This window comes from Balaenoptera physalus (assembly GCF_965194825.1).
Source record: "Balaenoptera physalus genome assembly, chromosome: 5".
Taxonomy (NCBI): Eukaryota; Metazoa; Chordata; class Mammalia; order Artiodactyla; family Balaenopteridae; genus Balaenoptera; species Balaenoptera physalus.
Window position 1 is genome coordinate 2,474,243 of NC_138884.1, and position 20,626 is coordinate 2,494,868.

At 36.2% G+C, this 20,626-nt stretch overlaps 1 protein-coding gene across 1 annotated transcript in view; it reads right to left on the bottom strand.

Annotated features, from left to right (window-relative positions):
- Nucleotides 1-2,127: 2,127 nt before the first annotated feature.
- GASK1B (golgi associated kinase 1B) overlaps nucleotides 2,128-20,626 on the bottom strand; it is a 110,603-nt gene continuing 92,104 nt past the window's right edge. Inside the window, exon 6 of the transcript XR_014263588.1 lies at nucleotides 2,128-14,161. The gene's annotated coding sequence lies outside the window, so the exon portion shown is untranslated. The remainder of the gene's footprint in view (nucleotides 14,162-20,626) is intronic.

Consider the following 20,626-nt stretch of genomic DNA (forward strand, 5'->3'; position numbering starts at 1 on the left):
CTGAGTTCTGTTGGATGAGGCTGGATCTTGTCTTTCTGGTGGGCTGGACCGTGCCCAGTCGTGTGTTTTGGGGCGTCTGTGAACTTATTATGATTTTAGGCAGCCTTTCTGTTAATGGGTGGCGTTGTGTTCCTGTCTTGCTAGTTGTTTAGCATGGGGTGTCCAGCACTGGAGCTTCCTGTTCGTTGAGTGGAGCTAGGTCTTAATGTTGAGATGAAGATCTCTGAGAGAGCTTTTGCCGTTTGATATTATGTGGAGCCAGGAGGCCTCTCGTGGACCAATGTCCTGAACTCGGCTCTCCCACCTCAGAGGCTCAGGCCCGACACCCGGCCGGAGCACCAATACTCTGTCAGTCACCTGTCTGTTGGGTGACTATGGATTCCACAAAAAGCACTGAATGAAAAGGTGAAAAGCTGAGCAGTTTTCATTAGTCTGTGGAACTTTAATCCAGGGGTTGACTGCTTGTCTTCTCACCTACAAATGAGGTCTTGGATGATACTCTGAAACTGTTGTCTTATTACCATTTCTGCTCTCCTCTTTCATTCATGTGGTAAAACTGTGCTTAATTGACCTTTGTAGTTGGGGATAGTCATGTGACTTGTGTCAGCCAATGATATAGGAGTAAAAGATTATGTGTCCTTTGCAGGTTGAAAGCTTGTGAAAACAAGACCTTTAATCTCTTCACCAAATGGTAGACACTCTGACACCTGGTATCGCTTAGTGAGGACACTGTAGCATAGACCCCAAAGCTAATCCTTGAAGCACATACAGAGTGAACAGAAAAGTAAACACTGATTTTTAAGTCATTGAGATACGGCAGTTGCTTGTTATACAACATCTATGGAACTATCCTTTCTGACACATACACTTATAAAGTAATTGAAAAACTACTATTGATCTAAAAATTCTAGAAGCTGATGTGCTTTGAGCTGTTTTCTCCTCTGGGATATGTCACACCCTCTCCCTATGTGACATGAAATGCTCGAGAATTTAATGTTGCAGAGATTACAACTCTGGTGTCAGCAACAACCCATGCACTCTGATTTATTTCCCATCAAAACCTATTGGACATTAATGTTAAAAAGATTGAATTCTGTGAGATCCTATGTCCACTGATTTCCATGTATACATGTACACAGTAAACATTACCCTCTCCATAAAAATTTTGCTTAGTTTAAGGAAATCAACATTAGTTCATCTACATGTAAAATGTGGTATCAAACATCTTTAGTTTATTTAGATACAATAGAAATTGATTTCAACATACCAGAGATTGAATCTGAAGAGCCCACAGAATATTTCCTTGGCTTTTTAGTGTTCCATAAACATTATCATTCCAAAAGAATGGTCTAAATATTTCTTAGAAAAAAATTGTTTTCTAAATTTTCTTTAGTGAAAACTCTATTTGTTTTCCAAATTAACCCTTCTTTACTGAGTTCCCATTGGTTAGTTTTATTTACTATCTTATGATGTCCTACAGGCAATTCATCAAAAGAATCCTTTTACATGTCAATCATATACCTATATTTCAAACTCTTGAGTAGGTGGAATCCACAGACTATCATGGCACTTCAAGCAAAGTTCTGTATTAATAAATTGTATTTATGAAACACTCCAACTGGAAGCCAGGAAATAAATTAAGTGATAAGTTTAACTCTCATTTTCTAATCTCATATTTTAAAACTGGTATTTTTCATTTTAAAGAAAGAGTTTTACTAAAGAGAACAACAGATAATCATCCATTATATATCTGAACTGCAGTGTAGAGAAAAAGAAGTTACTGCCTTTAATATTATACTTATTAAAGTGTTTAAGATTGAAAGTGCACACAAAGTAGGCAATTATTTATACAATTCAGCACAAAAAAAGATACTTCAATAGAAATACCCAACCCCTGAATTTGAACCTGAAGTGTTTGCAAGGCCTCCATTTATAATATCACTATTTACGTTTGTCGTGCCTTTTTTGTTTTTAAATGAAAGAAACCAGATCCTCTTCCTGACGGTATCCATGAGGTAAGCAAGTTTTGTCACGTTTACCTCCATCCGCAAAAAAAAATTTCTGTATGGATTTTGTATGATTTAATCTCTGATTAAATTCATCTTTTTCAGAATCATTATTTCTCTAAATTCTTTTTATTTTCTGAATATATATACAGCACCTAAACATGACTTTATTAAAAATTAATGACACGGAAAGAATAAAATTTGCCTGCTTAGAATAGTTACCAAGTCCAAGCTCCTACTTCTCACCACACAATAGGCCAATAAATTGAGACACGAGGTGTTGGGACAAGGAATAGTGACTTTACTCAGAAAGCTGACCAACTGAGAAGATGGTGGACTAGTGTCCCAAAGAACCACTTTACCCAAGTTAGAATTCAGGTTTCTTTTATACTAAAAGGGGAAAAGGTGTGGCTGGTTGTTGAAAACTTCTTGGTGCTGGAATCCTTTGTTTTTGCTGCTGTCCACGTAGGTCAGGTCACAGTGTTTCTGTAAACCTCCAAGAGAAAGGTTATTCTCCATTCTGCAACTTTTTATCACTACATGAATGGAAGAGTGTTATACCTTTGAAGGTCAGAGCCTTGAGAATAGGCTCTCCTGTATATTGCAGGCTACAGACAACAGTCTTTTACGCAGGTGCAGAGCCAGCTGGACTCAGCACAGGCAACACAGCACAAGGCTTAGAGCTAAAGGAATAGATCCAATATGGAGTCAGGTTTGTTCTTTTCTGTTATAAAATGACTTTTAACAAAAATTCTGAAGTTTTATAAGGGTATTGATAGATCAAGTCCATAGTTTTTGGTTTTGGTTTTGGTTTAAGTTGGCTTTTCTTATTAACCCATAGATAGATCAAAGTGAGGAAAAACAGATTTTAAAAAAAACTAAAAAAAATAGACTTGGTCAAAGACATACCTATTTTCAGAGATGCAAACTTGGAGAAAAATTTAACTTTCATTTTCAGTATGCTATCTATTACAATTTTAAAAACATTTATTTTAATGCAAGTCAAGACCAATTCATCCTCACAGATATATTTAGAGGTAAATGAAGATTTAGGAATATTAACATATTAAGCTTTTTCAGTGTTTACTTCCACTTTTATTTAATCACCACATAAACCATGTCCTGGATTAATTGAATAAAAGAGTGACATGACTGAATTCTTCTGTTTATGTATAGATGAGTACTATCCCTTGGTTCAGTGTTTTAAGACATCTTTACGCATATCTAACTGGACCTGCTCTTAGGCAACAGAAAGGCCAGCCTGTTGATGCACAGGTGCTGTGAGTTGACAATTAAAAAATCGTAACGTATCAAATCACATAAATATGCTTTGTACATAAAAGCTATTGGATTGGGGAGGAACAAAGACACTCTGGATATTAGTTTGAACCTCATCTTTAATTTTAAAATAATCTAGCTCAAACCAAAAATACGAAGGGGGGAATTTGGTGTCTGCTGTGGAAAGATCATGGATCTTGTACCGTGAGGATGACTGGAAAGGGAAGATTGAGATCTTCGCACTTTGCTCTTTCAGAAAAGGACATAAAATCCTCCCCTTTTAGCACGAGGCTGAGAATGACAGAATGAAGTGCCAACCTACTACAAAAGCCTGTTATAAAACTGTCAAACCTAAAAAGACAACTGTTTAAACTCTAAATCATTCTCAAGAATGAGAATGCAATTGGCTAGATATATATTTAGCTATTCCAAATATGTAATTTGGAATCTTTTATTTAGCCTCTTGAGACCTCTGTCAAATGATCAGAGATTAAACAAAAACAATGAGAGTACTTTAATTCTCTAAGTAGGTGTTTGGACCAAATGTTCTATTAAGTTTCTTCTTTAAATTAGATCTTTGATTTATAATGCAGAAGGAGGCAAAGGAGTTTGGTTTTTGTTTTTTCCTTAATATCTAAGTTGGCCTTTTCTTTTTTAAATCTCAGAAAAGGGAGCAAGAACAGACATCAGTTTGAGTACCAACTTTCCCAACTCTGGTTCCCACAGGCTCTCTTGAGGAAGAGTTTCCTCCCTCACCGTGAATGCTCGATGACTCGACTCCACCAAGAGCCCTGGGATTCCAGAGGAAGTTTTGCAATGATACTCTGAGGTTTTGGCCCTGAGGAAGAAAGCAGGAATTTTAAGAGTTTTGACATATTATGTATCATTTTGTTCCCGTTCAACTGTAAGTTTAAAAAAACTGTTCAGAAGAAAATTTTCCCAAATACCCGGCACCAAATGCAGCATGGAGACCTCATGCAGGACTTTAAAAGAATAACCATCCTGAGCCCCATCCCTGAGATGAGCTCATGATACCTGCGTTAAACCTCACTGGGAGGGGAGAACTTGAAGGTCGCCTGACACTTTCACATTCCAGGAATCTGGGACCCGGAATGGGACCCCATTTCCTCACAACATTGCAAAACTGTTCCTCTCAACTTTCGGAGGGCCTTTGGATATTTTAACTCATTCTGGATGACATCATATAGCACAGATTAGAAGGCCTATAATAAGAAAAGAGAATAATTCTGTCCTCTCCTCACCTCCTTTCCTCACTACTCCCCAAACCAACAACCAAACAATTTGGGTGATATTTCAGAAAAGGAATGTGATAAGGCCAGTTTCATTTTAAAACAGTAGTTGTTGAAGCTATTTCCTTAGAATTAAGCATCATGATGCTATGTTGCTTTCCTTCCAAAGAAGAGAGGCTAATATTGCTTTTTTGTTTGTTTTTAATCTAGCAAGTCACATCTCTGAAAAGAAATTATTGACATAATGGATGCGAATATATCTGAAATAGCTCCTGGCTCTCAGAAGCCAGTGAATAAATGTGCATTTTATAAAGGATAACAGACATGAGTAAATTTATTTGTAAAAACAAAAACCCTTATTTAATTGATTTATATGTTTTCAACTGTTGTGCTTCCCAAACTTCGTTGTACATCAGAGTCATCTGGAGACTTAAAAAGCAGCACCATGTTTTGCTTAAAGCAAATGACCTCTGCCCTCATCTTCAGGCAAAGTCAACTCTGATTTCCACATGGCTGGGAGAACAAGCTGCTGAGAGCCAAGGCTTTGTAATATCATAGGGGCTTTACATCAACAAAAGAATATGAAAAATTGACATATTTAACTGCTAATCTAGATGGTAAAAGTATGTATGACTTATATGGTAACTCCTTTCTAAGAGTTGTCTTCAAATCTTGTAGAAAATTAAAATATTTTCAAAGAAACTCCTCCCTATTCCAGAAATTTTTCATCCTAAGTACAATTACAGTAAATTAAATGTGTTTCTATTTCCAATAATTTGTTCAGGAACAAAATGTGAGTTTACATAAAGATCTTGTAAGAACCCAAGGTTATTATAAACATGAACCCCAAGTCATTTAATCATGCATCTGTCAAATCGAAACTCTGAGGATGAAGTAACAGGTTAAAGTATAATTCAGTGAGTGATGAAAATATAGCCTCCCTTGAATTATATTTCATAAACTGACTACTTATAAACATTAACGATTTTACCAAGATAAATAATTATTCAGATGGGGACAAAGAACATACAATAAAATATTTGGTATACTGGGCTTCTATTTCTCTATGTGCTTCTAATTTTTTCTATGACAACAAGTCTCCCTGTGTTATTTCAGGGCCCATCAGATGTCAGAGAGGGCTCTATGTGCTGACTGGCTTTGAGGACAGTAAGCAATGATCTCTGTGGAGTGACCCAAAGATACCAGGCAGGCCAGAATGCCCTTCCAAAACTTTGCATGTGCTAGCTGATGCTTGACATTCTAGAGTCTTTACCCCCCAGATCAGAGATCCTAAGCAGTGGTGCCCTTCAGTGTTTTAAAAACTCTATTTAAAAATACAGACATCCAGGCCCCACCCAGACATACTGAATCAGAATATCTTGGAGTTGGATAAATTATGTGTGAAAACATTGATCTCCACTAAACACCAAACCCTGTCTCCATCTCATGCGTGTTCCTAGCAGACCTCTCACCTAAAGCCATTTTCAAGCATTTGTATTTTAGTGTGAATTACCTGGAGGAAGGTTTGAGGAGGTAAAGAAGAGTAGGGTCCTTCAGCGTAACTGTGGAAAGACCAAGGTACCAATTCCAGAAAAGGGTGGACTGTCATCTCATGTGTTAGGTCTAACAGAAACTTATGAGAAAATAAAATATTACAGGACTTAACAAAGTGAACAAGCCCTCGGCTTATCTTTTTTTTTTTTTACAAAGAAACTATAAAACAATAAATTTTTGTAATAGTTTGAAAGACTTTCAAAAATTACACACTAGAGGAAAAATAAATGTCAAGTGGAAAAATTAGAAAAAGGCCCCTTACCTACAAATTGACAACAATTAATACATAGAGAGATAAATATTTTACAGTGCTTTGAATATTTATGAAGCATCTTCCACATATTTTATATCATTTATGCATCAAAACAACTCTTGTTTTGTAGAATTAGGTGTAAGTAGATAGTGACTAACACCATTTTACAGATGAGGAAACTCAAAGAGGTTACATGGCTTTGCCAAGGTCCCATCACCAGGGTCCAAGAGTCTGTGCTTGAATCTGTTTGCCTAATGTTAAATAGTCCACTTATTAAATCACGGCACTCCCTGGAAAATAAGTAGAATTTGATCAATTAGGATAATATTCCTGTCTCTGCACTCTAACAAAATATATGGGCTATGTCTTTCTCAAAGGAAAAACATTCTTCTTGGGTCTCTCATCAAACCCAGAGAATCATCTTGCTAAGTGTTTCTTAGCTAGGTTCCCAACTTTTGTTAGTGGCAATGGAGAATGTCTGGATTCTCTTCTGAAATTATTTGCCATTGCAGGAGGCTGGGAGTTGTGTCAAGGCCCCTCCTACTTCTTCCCTATCATTACAGCATAGGGAACATCTGTTTGACTAATGTCACCTAGTGTCCCAGATTTATCTGGGGAGTTCCATTATCTGCAATCTGTATCTGACAGAGGTGAGGTCAAGGTCAACATCTAATGTTTATTCTCTTCTGGCTTCTACCTCTCCCTCTTTTATTCTCATCAGTCTAGCAAAATATCTATTAACTGTGTTATCTTTACAAAGAACTAACTTTCAGTTTCATTGATTTTCTCTCATGTTTTTCTCTTTTCCCTTCAGTTGATTTCCACCCTGATTTTATTGTGTTCACCTTCCTCTTACTGGCATTGGAGTTGCTGCTCTTATTTTTCTCCCTTCTTGAGGTGAGAGCTGAGATCATTGATTTTAGACCTTTCTCCTTTCTCTACTCTAAGTGCTTCAAGTCATAAATTTTCCTCTAACCACAGACTCCCTTTTGCTGTTTATTTCCAATTTAATTCTGTTGCAGTTGGGGAATACACTAGTATGATTTCAATACATCTGAAGTTATTGAAAACTGTTTTATTTCCTAGCATAGGGTCTACCCGAGAGAATGAGTCACTGCAGTGAAAATGTGGATTCTGCCATTGATTGAAAAGTCCTCTATGTGTCAGGTCAAGTTGGGTGATAGGGTTATTCAAGTCTTCTGTATCCTTATTGCTTTTTTTTTTCCTTCTGGTTGCCTTCTCAATTACTGCAAGAGGAGTATTGAAATCTCCAATTAGAATTGTTGAGTTGTCTGTTTCTCTTATGATTATGTAAGATTTTTCTCGATTTATTTAGGGACTCTGTTTACATGCATCTACAGTTGCTAAATCTTCATGATGTATTGGCTACTTTTTCAATAGGAAATGTCCCTTTCTGTCTCTAGCAATGTTTCTTGTTTAAAAGTCTACTTTGGTATTAACATAGCTACTTCAGGTTATAGTTGCAGTTTGAATGGTATATCTTTTTACCATTTTTCAATTATTTATTTCATTGGATATAAATAAAGTATTTCTCTTAGAGAAAGCTTTCTGACTCACTTTGGCAATCCCTGACTGTTGATTGGAATGTTTAGTCTATTTACATTTAAAATAATTATTGTTAAGGTTGGATTTACATTTTGCTATTTTTTACACATCTCATATCTTTTTTGTTCCTCTTTTACTGCCTTCCTTTGTGGTAAAAAAGCATGATTAGTTTACCATATTACTTTCTCCATTGATTTTTAATTTTAAATGTAATACACACAGAGAATACTTAATTATTCATTGACTTTATTTTTCTTCATCAGCACTTTGAATATGTCATTCCATCCTGCCTGTCAGTCTCCACTGTTTCCTATAAGAAGTCAGTTGTCAATCATATTGTTGCAAATCATTTTTGTTTTGCTGCTTTCAAGATTTTCTCTTTGCCTTTGGCTTTCAGCAATTTGACAACATGTAGAAGTGGGTTTTTTTGTTTTTTTCTTTGTATTTATCTTACCTAGGTTTTATGAGTTTCTGAGATCCCTGGGATTCTATTTTTCATCAAATTTGGCAAGTTTTAGCCATTACTTCTTCAATTTTTTTTCTGTTTCTTTTTCTACCTCCTAGTTGGATATAGGAGACAGTTGGGATTCATAGCTGGAATGCATGTCATCTCTTCACTGTTCTTCAATCTGTTCTCTATTGTTTAAATTGGCTATTTTCTATTGATCGAACTCACGTTCACAGTGATTCCTTCTTCCTCCATCTCAAATCTATTCTTGATTCCCCTCATTCCAGTTGTGATGACTGACTCTTGATTTTATTTTCTCTACTGATATTTTTTTATTTATTCATTGTTATCTTCATTTACTTTTACTCTTCAAAGTGTCTCCTTTAATTCTTTGAACATACTTATAATGGCTGAATGTAAGTCTTTGCTAAATCCAGCAGATGGACCCATTTAGAGTCAGTTTCTACTGACAGCTTCTACTTCTGGAACTGAGTATGAGCCATACTTTACTAATTCTTTGTATGTCCCATAAGTTTTGTTTGAAACTGTACGTGTTAGATGGTTTATTGTAGCAGCTCTATAACAATTCCCTTTTTATTTTTCTGAGGGTTATTGTCTGGATCTAAACTGCAGAATCTACCTGCTCCATGGTACACAGTCAGATGTCTCTGCTCAGGTTTTCCATCCTCATGTTTGTTTTTCAGCCTGGCTTCTTAGGTGTTGCCTCCTGTGCCTGCGTAACTAAGAGGTGAGCTAATGCTTTGGACAGAGGTTTTGCTCAAATACCTTGAACACATAAGGTTGCTACCCTCTACCAATTTATCTACCTGCAGTTTGAGAAAGCATTCAAAGTTTCAGCTTGTTCTCAAGTCTCTTCAGCCTTGCTTTCGTTTGCTTGTTTTCTTTTTGTGTGTTTGCTTGTTCTGTTTTGTTTGGCTGGGTTCCGTTAGACTTCTTCTGCACACACATAGCTCTCACTCAGCCAGTGGGCAGGAGGATGGCTTATCTCAGCACTTCCATAGCTCCCTCATTTCCAGAATCTCCCCATGAAATGTCTGGCTGGAATGTATTTCCTGCTGATTCCCACTTGAGTCCATCACCACTGTTAATCAGCAAAGCTGGGGATTTTGCATCCTACCCTGAATTGAAATTGAGTCAATCTGCCCCGTTTGACTGCAAAGCCACAGGTTTTTTGCACCCAGCCACAGCTCACGAAACTAGAGCTCTTGTCATCCAAGCAGGGACTGGGGGTGGGGGTGGGTTGAGCAGTCTTAGGGAGATGGCCAGAGACTCCTACTGTCTTTATCCAAAGCTCTCACTGGCTTTTAGGAATTAATACTTCTTGGAATGTTAGCTGCTTTTGGTCAATTTCCAGTGCCTTTAAATGATTGTTTTTGACAATTTCATACAGTTTTATAGTCTTTTATTGTGGAGATGAATTGCCAAGCTATTCACACAGCTATTATCCCATTGATGTGTCAATCTGCAAAAGGCAAAATCATAGAGACAAAAAATAGGTCAATGTTTTCCAGGTACTTGGGGTGGAGAGAAGTCCTGACTACAAAGGAAGTACCAGGGAACTTACTGGGGTGATGGAAACGTACTGGATCTTCATTTTGATTTTGTTTACATGACTACATGCATTTGTCAAAACTCATAAAATTGTACATTAAAACAGGGTGAATTTCTTAAGGTAACTGATACCTTAAGAAACTTGGTTTCACAATAACCATAATCTAGTCTGTGGAGTCAGACTACTTAGGTTCAATTCCTAATTCTGCCTGTGAATATATGAATGACCTAGGACAAGTTACTTAACCTCTGTTTTGTATCCCAACATTGCCGAATAAGTACGATAATTATATTAGTTTCCTATTGCTGCCAGAACAAATTACCACAAACTTAGTGGCTTATTACAAGACATATATATTACCATAAACTTCTGGAGTTCAGAAGTCTGAAATGGACCTCATCAGGCTAAAATGAAGGTGCCGGCCGGGCTCTGTCCTTGCTGGGGTTCTGGGGACAATCTCCCTCCTTGCCTTTTACAGCCTCTAGGGGTTGCTGGCATTACGCGGCTTGTAGCCCTTCCTCCATCTGCAAAGTGCACAGAAGAGCATCTTCAAATCTCTCTCTGACTCTGATGCACTACCTTTCCTCCACATTAATAACCTATAAGGGGAAAGAATATATATAGATACATATATATTCTTTTGCAGGTTCTCTCTTTATATATACCTGAATCATTGTGCTGTACACCTGAAACTGACAAGACACTGTAAATCAACTATACTTCAATAAAATAATATTTAGAAAGAAAGAAAGAACACTGGTGGTTACCTTGGGCCCACTGAATAGCCTTAAATCTCCTTAATTTAAGAGCCGATTTAGTACCCTTAATTCCATCTGAAACCATGCCACTTGCCATGTAATATATGATGTAATACAACATATCCACAGGTTCCGGGAATTCAGAACTGGACAACCTTGGGACGTCTGCCACAATAATAGTACCTATGTCCTGGGTTTGTTGTGAAGCCTGAGTTGTAAATGCAAGCACCTAGAACAACACCAGCACATACGAGTGCTCAGTGATTGGCTCTATCATTATTATCATTTCACTATCCAGCTCCTGATGTTGGAGTCAGGCACGGAGTAAGCAGGGAGTGTGGGATGAGGTCGGGATGCAGTGATCCACACAATCTTGCCTGGCCCTCAACAGAACCGAATGTGCAAATGCCAATATAGTAACTTTCACCCAAAGGCAAGAGTTGCCATTAAGCCTGCATCCTTCTTGCTTTCTGTCCTAATGTCAGAACTATGCAGAAGCAGATCCTTGTACAAGTTAGCCACCTTAGTATGTGAGGGAGAGAAAATTTTAAATACTATCTAATTTCCGGGTCCTCAGGTCATCACCAAGTTGAAGAAAGTGACTGCGTATCACGCAAAATGGGCTTATTCACAGAATTCCATAAAACTCAATGTAACTGCTCTTGATGGATACATAGACACAAGCCTGCCCTCAGGCACCGTGAACTTCTTTATTATACCCAACAGGATACGTCATTCTCAAGCTTGTGGACACTGCCAGACTGGGACAGGAACAAGCCAGGTGTATTCCTCAGACTTCTAAGAGGTCAGTTAGAATAGAAGCCATTATTCTCAGCATAAGGTTATGCAAACCAGCTAATCAAAAGATAACTTTAAGGATTCAAACTTAGAAACTTTGTTTATTCCTTTCTATATTATTGCTGTTTCGTGAAATAAAAAACTCTCATTTTTTTCAGATTAAAAAGTATGTATTTCCCATGTATATATTTGGCCCCCTATCATGTTATGTAGATGCATTTTTATTTAGTAATTATATAGAACTACTTAAAAGTAATTAAAGGACGTTAAGGCTAATTTGGCTCGGTAAAATCAAGTATTAAAAATGTGTTTGGCATAAGGAAGTTAACTTCTGAAAGAAATGCAAGTTCACACCAGACTAGCAAATTTTGAACAAACATATGTTATACAACCAAAGCACTGCTCAAAAAATGCATGGTTTTAAATGTCACATTAATACATAAAACACTAAAATGAATAAAATAGTAAAATAACTCAAGAAAGCATTTATCTCGGCAGAGTATAAAAAATAAACTTATGGCAAGTAAGTGGAATTAATAAATATAAAAAGGCTCTAATGGATTAAAAATCATTAGATAAATAGAATAAAAATAAATCTAAGAATCATCTTCTTTAAAATACAAAAAAATAGGTAAACCATTAATCATTGAAACAAGAAAAAAGAGTAAAAGCATGAATACAAAACATTGAAATGTTTTTGTGGCTATAACCATGGACAGAGAAAACACTAATAGAATAATGAGAGAGTATTTTGCTCACTACTCTGCTTGACAACAATGAGAACTTGTATAAAATAAATTATTTTCTGGGAACATATAAATTAAAATTAAACCCAGAAACCTTATACAATATTCCCAGACAAATCACTCTAAAAAATTTCACTATAAAGCTATTCTTTCCAAAACTCAAAGGATCAAACAGTTTCACAGGGATTTCTACCAAACTTGTAAGGAAAAATTAATTACAATGCAATTCATGCTCTTCAAAAAATAAAATAAAGTACAACAGGGAAAAGAATGTAAAGAACTCAAATACTCTTTAGGAAATAATTATAATATGGATTCTGAACCCAGAACAACAGCAGGAATGGAAAGCTGGGTAAAAATCATTCCACTGAATGATTAAGAATGTAAAAATAAAAGTAAACAGAATTCAAAAAGTACATTAAAATAATAATGCAGCATAAGAACTGTTATTTACTCTAAGAATTCAAGGATGGTTAAATGTTAGTATATCTATTTATATAAATTTGAAGATTAATTGAGGAAACAATAAATAAAAGTCATATAAATGCCCTTCATACATATTTAATGGGCATTTACCAAGAAGCTAACATAATTACTAGTATTCTCAATAATCTGACATTTAAGTTACCTGTATAAATCATGCTTAATTGGGAAACATTAACAGCATTTTAACTGAAATCAAAACTAAAACAAATATATCCTTTATCCTCATTTTAATTAACATTGTTTTGAATGTATTAGTCAGTGCAGTTAGATCAGAGAAGAGAAGATATATGAAGTTTGAAATTTATATTATCATGATATTTAGATTATATGATTGCTTTCCAGGGGAAAAGAATAAAAGAATCAGCTGAAAAAAAATTATAAGCAGTAAAAATAGTTACTAAATTTGAGTGGAAAATTAAATACACAGAAATCCATAATCTTCACATCACTAAATAACTGCCAGTTGGAAGACATAATTCATTTGAAATAAAACAAAAAAAGTAAAATATCTAGGAATAAACTTAAGAAGCCTACAAGATGTACATAAATAAAAACTTAAATGCTACTAAAGAATGCAAAAAGAAGTTTGAACAATTATAAGGCACATGTTTTTATTAAAGAGAAAGACTTCACATCATAAGATGTTAAATCTCTTCCATCAGCTTACAAAGTTTTCAAGATTACAATAAAAACACAATAGTCATTTCTTTTGGGGACTAAACACACTGACCTCAAATTTCACAATAAAAAATAATAAGAATATGACACCAAAAGCATGATCCATGAAGATATATATGATAAGCTGGTCTTCATTAAAATTTTAAAACTTCTGCTCTGCAAAAGACAATGTCAAGAGAATGAGAAGACAAGCTACAAACTGTGAGAAAACATTTTCAAAAGACACATCTGATAAAGAGCTTGTATCCATAATATACATACAAAGAACTCTTAACACCAGCAATAAGGATGCAAACAGCCCAATGAAAAATTGGGCTAAAATCCTTAACAGATATCTCACCAAAGAAGATATACTGATAGCAAATAAGCATACAAAAAGGTGCTCCTATGTTATCAAGGAAATGCAAACTAAGGTACTACTACACAATTATTAGCATGGCCAAAATCCAGAACACTGACAACATCAAATGCTGCTGAGGATGTGGAGGAACAGGAACTCTCATCCACTGCTGGTGAGAATGCAAATGGTACCTACAGCCAATGTGGAAGACAGTTTACAGGTCTGGGTTTTTTTGTTGTTTTTTTACAAAAGTAAACATACTCTTACCATAATACCAAGAAATATGTCCTTTGTTACTCACCCAAAGGGACTGAAAACTTATGCCCACAAAAGCACCTGCACATAGATGTTTACAGCAGCTTTATTCATCATTGCCCAGACTTGGAAGCAACCAAGATGTCCTTCAGTAGGTGGACAGATAATTAATCTGTGGTACAGCAGACAATGGAATACTATTTAGCACCAAAAAGAAACGAGCTCTCAAGCCACAAAAACACATGGAGGAAACTTAAATGCATATTACTGTATGTGAAAGAAGTGAAAGTGAAAGCAAAAGTGAAAGAAGCCAATCTAAAAAGGCTACATATTATATTATTCCAGCTCTATGACCTTCTGGAAAAAGTGAAACTATAGAGACAGTAAAAGGTCAGCGGTTTCCAGGGTTTGGAGGTGAGGGGGAGAGATGAATAGACAGAGCACAGAGGATTTTTTAGGACAGTGAAAGTACTCTGTGTGATACTATAATGAAGAACGCATGTCATTATACATTTGTTCAAAGCCACAGGACATACAAGACTAAGAATGAACCTGACGTGAACCATGGGCCCTGGGAGATGATGACGTGTTTCTGTAGGTTCACCAACTGTAACAAATGTACCACCTGGTCAGGGATGTCGATAATGAGAGAGGCTATGCCTGTGTGGGGGTAAGGAGTGTACGGAAAATCTCTGTACCTTCCCCCTCAATTTTGCTTATAAACCTAAAACTACTCGAAAAAAATAAAATCTTAAAAAAATTTAATAAGAGAGTTCTTCCCATACCTAAGCTGTGGAAAACTGAAAAGAAGGCTTCTCTTATTTTAACAACAAGAAAAAGCCAGAAAGACTACAAAATCATACATTTTCTTAAACCTATCAAAGAGCTGATGTCACAAAGTAACACCAAGTAGCCTGGAAATCCAATAAGGGGCAGGGTCCCCAGGAAAGAGAGGGACGGTATGAACTGTCTCATCTAGGGCAGAACACAGGAAGATGCTAGGACCACCAGGCAAGAAGGTGAGAAGGGATCTTCTAAAATTTTAATAAATTACTGAAGACTGAATATAGGCTAGTATGACATGATGAAACTGCCGATAGCCCCAGACACAAGAAGAATTTGCCTTTACTTACAAACCCTTTTCCACAGACTTCCAGCGGGTGCACAAGTGAAAGCTTGGGGGCAGGGCAGGAGACAGGCATGGAGGAGGGGATGGAGGGGGGGATCCCTACGCCCTGCCACCCTGGGAAAGGCGAACCCCGCTCCCTGCCCACTCCCTTGTCCCTTCAGAAGCAAATGCCTTCAGGAGAGAAAATGACACCTGTCAGCCCTGGGGCTTAAGTTAACATCCATTGAGGAATTCCTTTAGCAGGCTCAGTAATAGACTTATCCTGGCTGAGGAAAGAACCAATGAACTTGAAGATGGGTCAATAGAAATCAGCAAAACTTAAGCACAGAGAGAAAATAAGCATGAAAACAAACAGAACAGAGCATCAAAGAGCTGTCAGGTAACATCAAATCATCTACATACTTGTAATTGAAGACTCAGAAAGAGAACAGACAGCGTACGAGACAGAAGCGATATTTGAAAAGATAATGGCCATAATTTTCCTAAAATAATGAAAGACACCAAAACTGAGAGTCAAGAGGTTAAGAGAACCCAAAGCAGGATAAAAACATATAAGCCACATACAGAGACATATCACACTCAAACTGCTCAAAAAGATAAAAAGGAAATTTTGAGGGTAGGCAGAGGAGAGAAAGACCCAACACATACAGAGAAACAATGATGAAAATTACTGCTGTGTCTCATCAGAAACCACATAAGTGAGAAGATAACGAGTGTTATCCTTAAAATTCTGGAAGAAAAAAACCCAAAAATATGCCATCTCAGGTATCTATACCTTTAAGAAATATTTCTCAGCGATGAAGTTTAAATGCTTTTGCAGACACACAAATGTGGTGAGAAAAGATTGCCTGAGAGTCCACTGGAGACCTGCTGCCCTAGCGTTAAATGTTTTTGTCAGGACAGAAGAATGTCCCAAATCATTGTCCTAAGCTTCCACCTTAAGAAACTAGGAAAAGAAAAGCAAATTAAACCCAAAGTAAGCAAAGGGGAGGAAATAATAAAGCACAGAGCATAAATCAATTGTGTTGAAACCAGAAAAGTAGTAGAAGCAAATCAGTGACACCAAAAGCTGGTTAAAAAACAATGAATACAATTGATAAACCTCTAGCCAAATTGATGAAGGAGAAGAAAGACATGAAAAACAATATTCAGATCCTACTGATATTAAAGTGAAAAGGAAAATGCAATCACGTAACTGGATTATAAGACATGTAACGTAGACATGAAATAAAAAGTGTGTGGTATGAATACAAGCAGTCAAACTATGCAATGGACAAAAAAGAGACCCTTAAAGACTGACAGCACGAGATAGATCCATATAGTTACATACGGAACCACAGAGTATGAGCATAATAGTGAGTATTTAAGAAACAGTGTCAAGGAAATGGGAAATTAATGGAAAAAAACATTAACTTGAATTCTTTATCTCGCACCTTGAAATTTTGATATGTTAAATTTATGTTTGGTGTGTTAAGTGTATGAAAATGTGAAATGTAACACTGTAAAGTTAATTTTAAGAGAATACATTAAAAAGCATCTAGCATAAGGTGAAATACTGATGAATATGATTACATCAAAATTAAGGATTTTTGCTTTACAGAGAAAGTCTGAGAGAAAATTGGGGAAAAAGGTTGCAAGGAAAAAAAAACCAAGACAATGTTATCTAGAATATGAGCCTCTTACAAGTTTGAGAAACATGACTTGCATTTCAAGTTATGACAAAAAAGCAATATATGTGAATAGGAGGTGAAACTTCATAGACTGAAAAACAGATGAAGATATTTCAAACCTCCCTAGTCATTAGACAAATGCAAAGTTACATCATGATCTATCACTTTATATCCATCAAATTAAAATAATTAGAAAGCTCTATGATACCAAATGCAGACAAGGATGTGAGAAAATAGGAACCTCATGTGTTTCAGGTAGAAGTATAATCTGACAAAACTAATGTGTGGAAAATTTGAGGACTTGGTAACCGTGAGTATGGCCCAGCAATGCTACAGTTGGATGTAGAAACACTTGTGTATAGGCACACACAGGGGTGTGTATGCATACGTTTATTACAGCATTGTGATCACGAAAGCTGGACGCAGCCTATGTGTCCATTTCTGGGAAATAAATTAGGAAACAATCATAGACATGTGAAAAAAGATCATTAGGAAAAAATCATAGATGTGAAAAAAGATTCTGCAGCAATTCAGAAGCAGTGACCATGAACCATGCTCTAGAGTAATAACAATACCATTAATGTAACTTCGAAATACTCACACACTAAACAATATTTCACAGTTTACAAAAATACACACATATCCAAGGAAAAACCCCACACACATTAGTGATGCCTATCATAGAGGAAGATGAATAAATATATTTGATGGCCAAGGATAAAGGAAAAGGAAAAAAAAAGAATAATAGAGGACACTCACACAGACCAATACTATAGTATAGTACACCGAATAATATAGCCTCTGCATTTGAGCTCCCAACACACACACACACACACACACACACACACACACACACCCCACCCACATACTTAGACAGACACACATGCACACAAAAAGTTAAAACAAAAAGCCAGAAAATTAGACAAAACTTTGGTATGGGAGCTGGTCAAAAATATTATGGTACATTCACGCAATGGAATATTTATGAAGCTGTTAGAAATAATGAAGTGCTAATGGGAAACAATCTCAAAGGTTTACTATTAAGGTAACATAGCAAAGTTCCAAACTATGTGAAGAGCATGGTACTATTTGCTTTATAAAAAAAACAATATATAAGTTAATACTTGCATATGCACAGACTAAGTCTGGAAGGACACAGAAGAAAATGGTAATGGTGATTGCTCCCAGGAAAGATAACTAGATAGCCAACCGACAGCAGTCGGATGGGAGATTTACATTTTACAGCATATTATTTATTTTAAATTTTGTAGTCTATTTGCATTAGCAATTCAAACAAATAAATAAAATGCATTGTTAAAGAAAACTTACACCAATAAAATAATTGTCTACTTTGAAGTCAACAATGAACTTATCATAGGCTAAATTACTGCCAAGAGTAAAATCTAAGTATTTGTGATATTTTGATTAAAGTGACAAATGAGAATAACAAAAGCAGGACTGCTATGAAGTCAGAAAGTCTAAAAAATGTCCATGCTTTATTTAAAATTTATTTTGTATTCAAACACAGCTATCTTTATCCATACTTGCAACTCGAAGTTTTTATAATATTTAATATATTACAACCCTTGGAAGTAAAACAATGACTTTGATGAGTCAGCATTTCATTTAGAAGTCAGAATAATTAGTAGGGTGGTAACAATCCCTTTTAGGACACACGCCAGCATTTTCTCTTTTAAATAGCCAAGGATCCCTAGGTGCTAAGGGGCTCAGTGAATTCCCCGTGACAATACCGAACGCATCGATGTGCAGATGTGCTGGGAAGTGTCCCGTGAAAGGACCTTCCCAGTGTGAGAACAGATTCCAATTCCTGTCTCTCTCTGGAGTACTTTTGTTAGAGCTTCACTTTAATCTCAAAAGCCATTCACTTAAATCGTCCTTGACACATGTTAGTCATTGCTGTCTGGTACACTTTCAGACTTCCATCAACTGGCACTCAGAAAGCTCCGAATCATTAAATTGAGGACAATTTCTTTCCTAAGTCTTTCTATTCACCTTACTTAACAGATCAGGGTAATTCTATCTCGCACCAACCCTGCAAAAACTTTATAAGTACATTTTCTATTTCTAGAGCAGAATCTATAATTAGTGAGGACCTGAAAGGCAGCCTTTACTCAGGAACTGGACACTGACTAATCTTGAACATGTTGCGATCTGGTTGAAAACAATACTATGTGCTCTTAAGAACGTGTACAGAGAGAATAAGAAAAGAAAAGTGGAGAATAACGCTAATGCAGATTTATACTTCCCCAGATCTGACCCCCAGAGAATTAAAAGTATAAGAAAGATCAACTACTCAGCTAAAAAAAGAACATTTTATTTAATCTTAAAATGTTAGTAAGATATTCAAATATTCCCTTGCTTAATAATTGAGAAAGCAACTGCTAATGTAGATAGTAACTAGTAATGTGATTTAATTTACAGAATTTAAGGAGACAATACCATTAACTTTGGTAATATTTTCAAAAGGAAATACTCCCATATGTGTAGATAGATAAGTTGAAAACACAATGTTATTCCCAACTTTTGCACATAATAAAAACAATAAAAATTAAAACACAGCCGGATAAACAGGAATGAATCAGTACTGATTTCTCTTCCACATGGAAGGGAGGTGAAGTAAGCTGTTGTGGAGTTTGTTCTATTTTTACCTGTGGTCTTTTTCAGGCATCGGGACACTTTCCCGTAAAGGGAGAGGGAGCAAATATTTTAGACTGTGTAACCCCAGTGGCCTCTGTGACAGGAACCCAGCCCTGCCACTGGAGTGCCATAGACAGCAGGTCAGCTAGCGGGCCTGGCATGTTTAAATAAAACTTTATTTACAAAAGAGGAGGCAGGCCAGATTTGGTTTGCACTCTGTGGTAGTTTGCCTACCGCTGATCTGTGTAATTAGACGTGAATGATTCATAAAGGTATAGTGAAAAGCAAATAATAACTCCAAGTCCCAAATCTCATCAGCCACATGTCTTTTGCGACTCCATAAATGCACCATCTGATATCGCTGGATACCACTTTATTACCGTACATTCATCCTCCTTTCCTCTCGGATACACATTAATTATAAATGGTAGAATTGGTGGATTATGTTTTTATTCCACAATTTCTTTTCTGATCTACGGTGAGGATCTCACAAAGAAAACCATATTGTTTTAGCAAATACTTTACAGAATCCCAGTTCTCTTATTGGCTATCGTAGAGAATGTTGCTCTGAACGTGGAGGTACAGACATCTTTTCAAGTTGGTGTTTTGTTTCCTTTGGATGCACTCCTAGAAGTGGAATTGCTAGATCATACGGTAGCTCTATATTTAGTTTTTGAGGAATTTCTATACTGTTCTCCATAGTAGCTGCACCATTTACATCCCCACCAGTGCACAAGGGTTCCCTTCCCTCCACAGTTTTACCAACACTTGTTGTTTTTCTTTTTGATGACAGCCATTCTAGCAAGTGTGAGGTGATATCCCATGGTGGTTTTAATTTCATTTGCCTAGTGACTAGTGGACGTTGAACATTTTTTCATATACCTGTTGGCTTTTCACATATCTTCTCTTAAGAAATATCTATTTAGGTTCTTTGTGAATTTTTAATTGAGTTATTGGGTCTTTTGCTATTGTGCTCTATGAGTTATTTATATATTTTGACTATTAACCCCTTATCAGATATATGATTTGCAAATATTTTTTCTCATTTCACAGGTTGTCCTTTCACTTTGTTGATGGTTTCTTTTCTTAAGGCTTTTTAATGCTGCTCTCTTTTGATAGCACATGCAATACAGAGAAATTGTCTAGGTCATAGGATAGTGAGTAGCACATACTAGATACA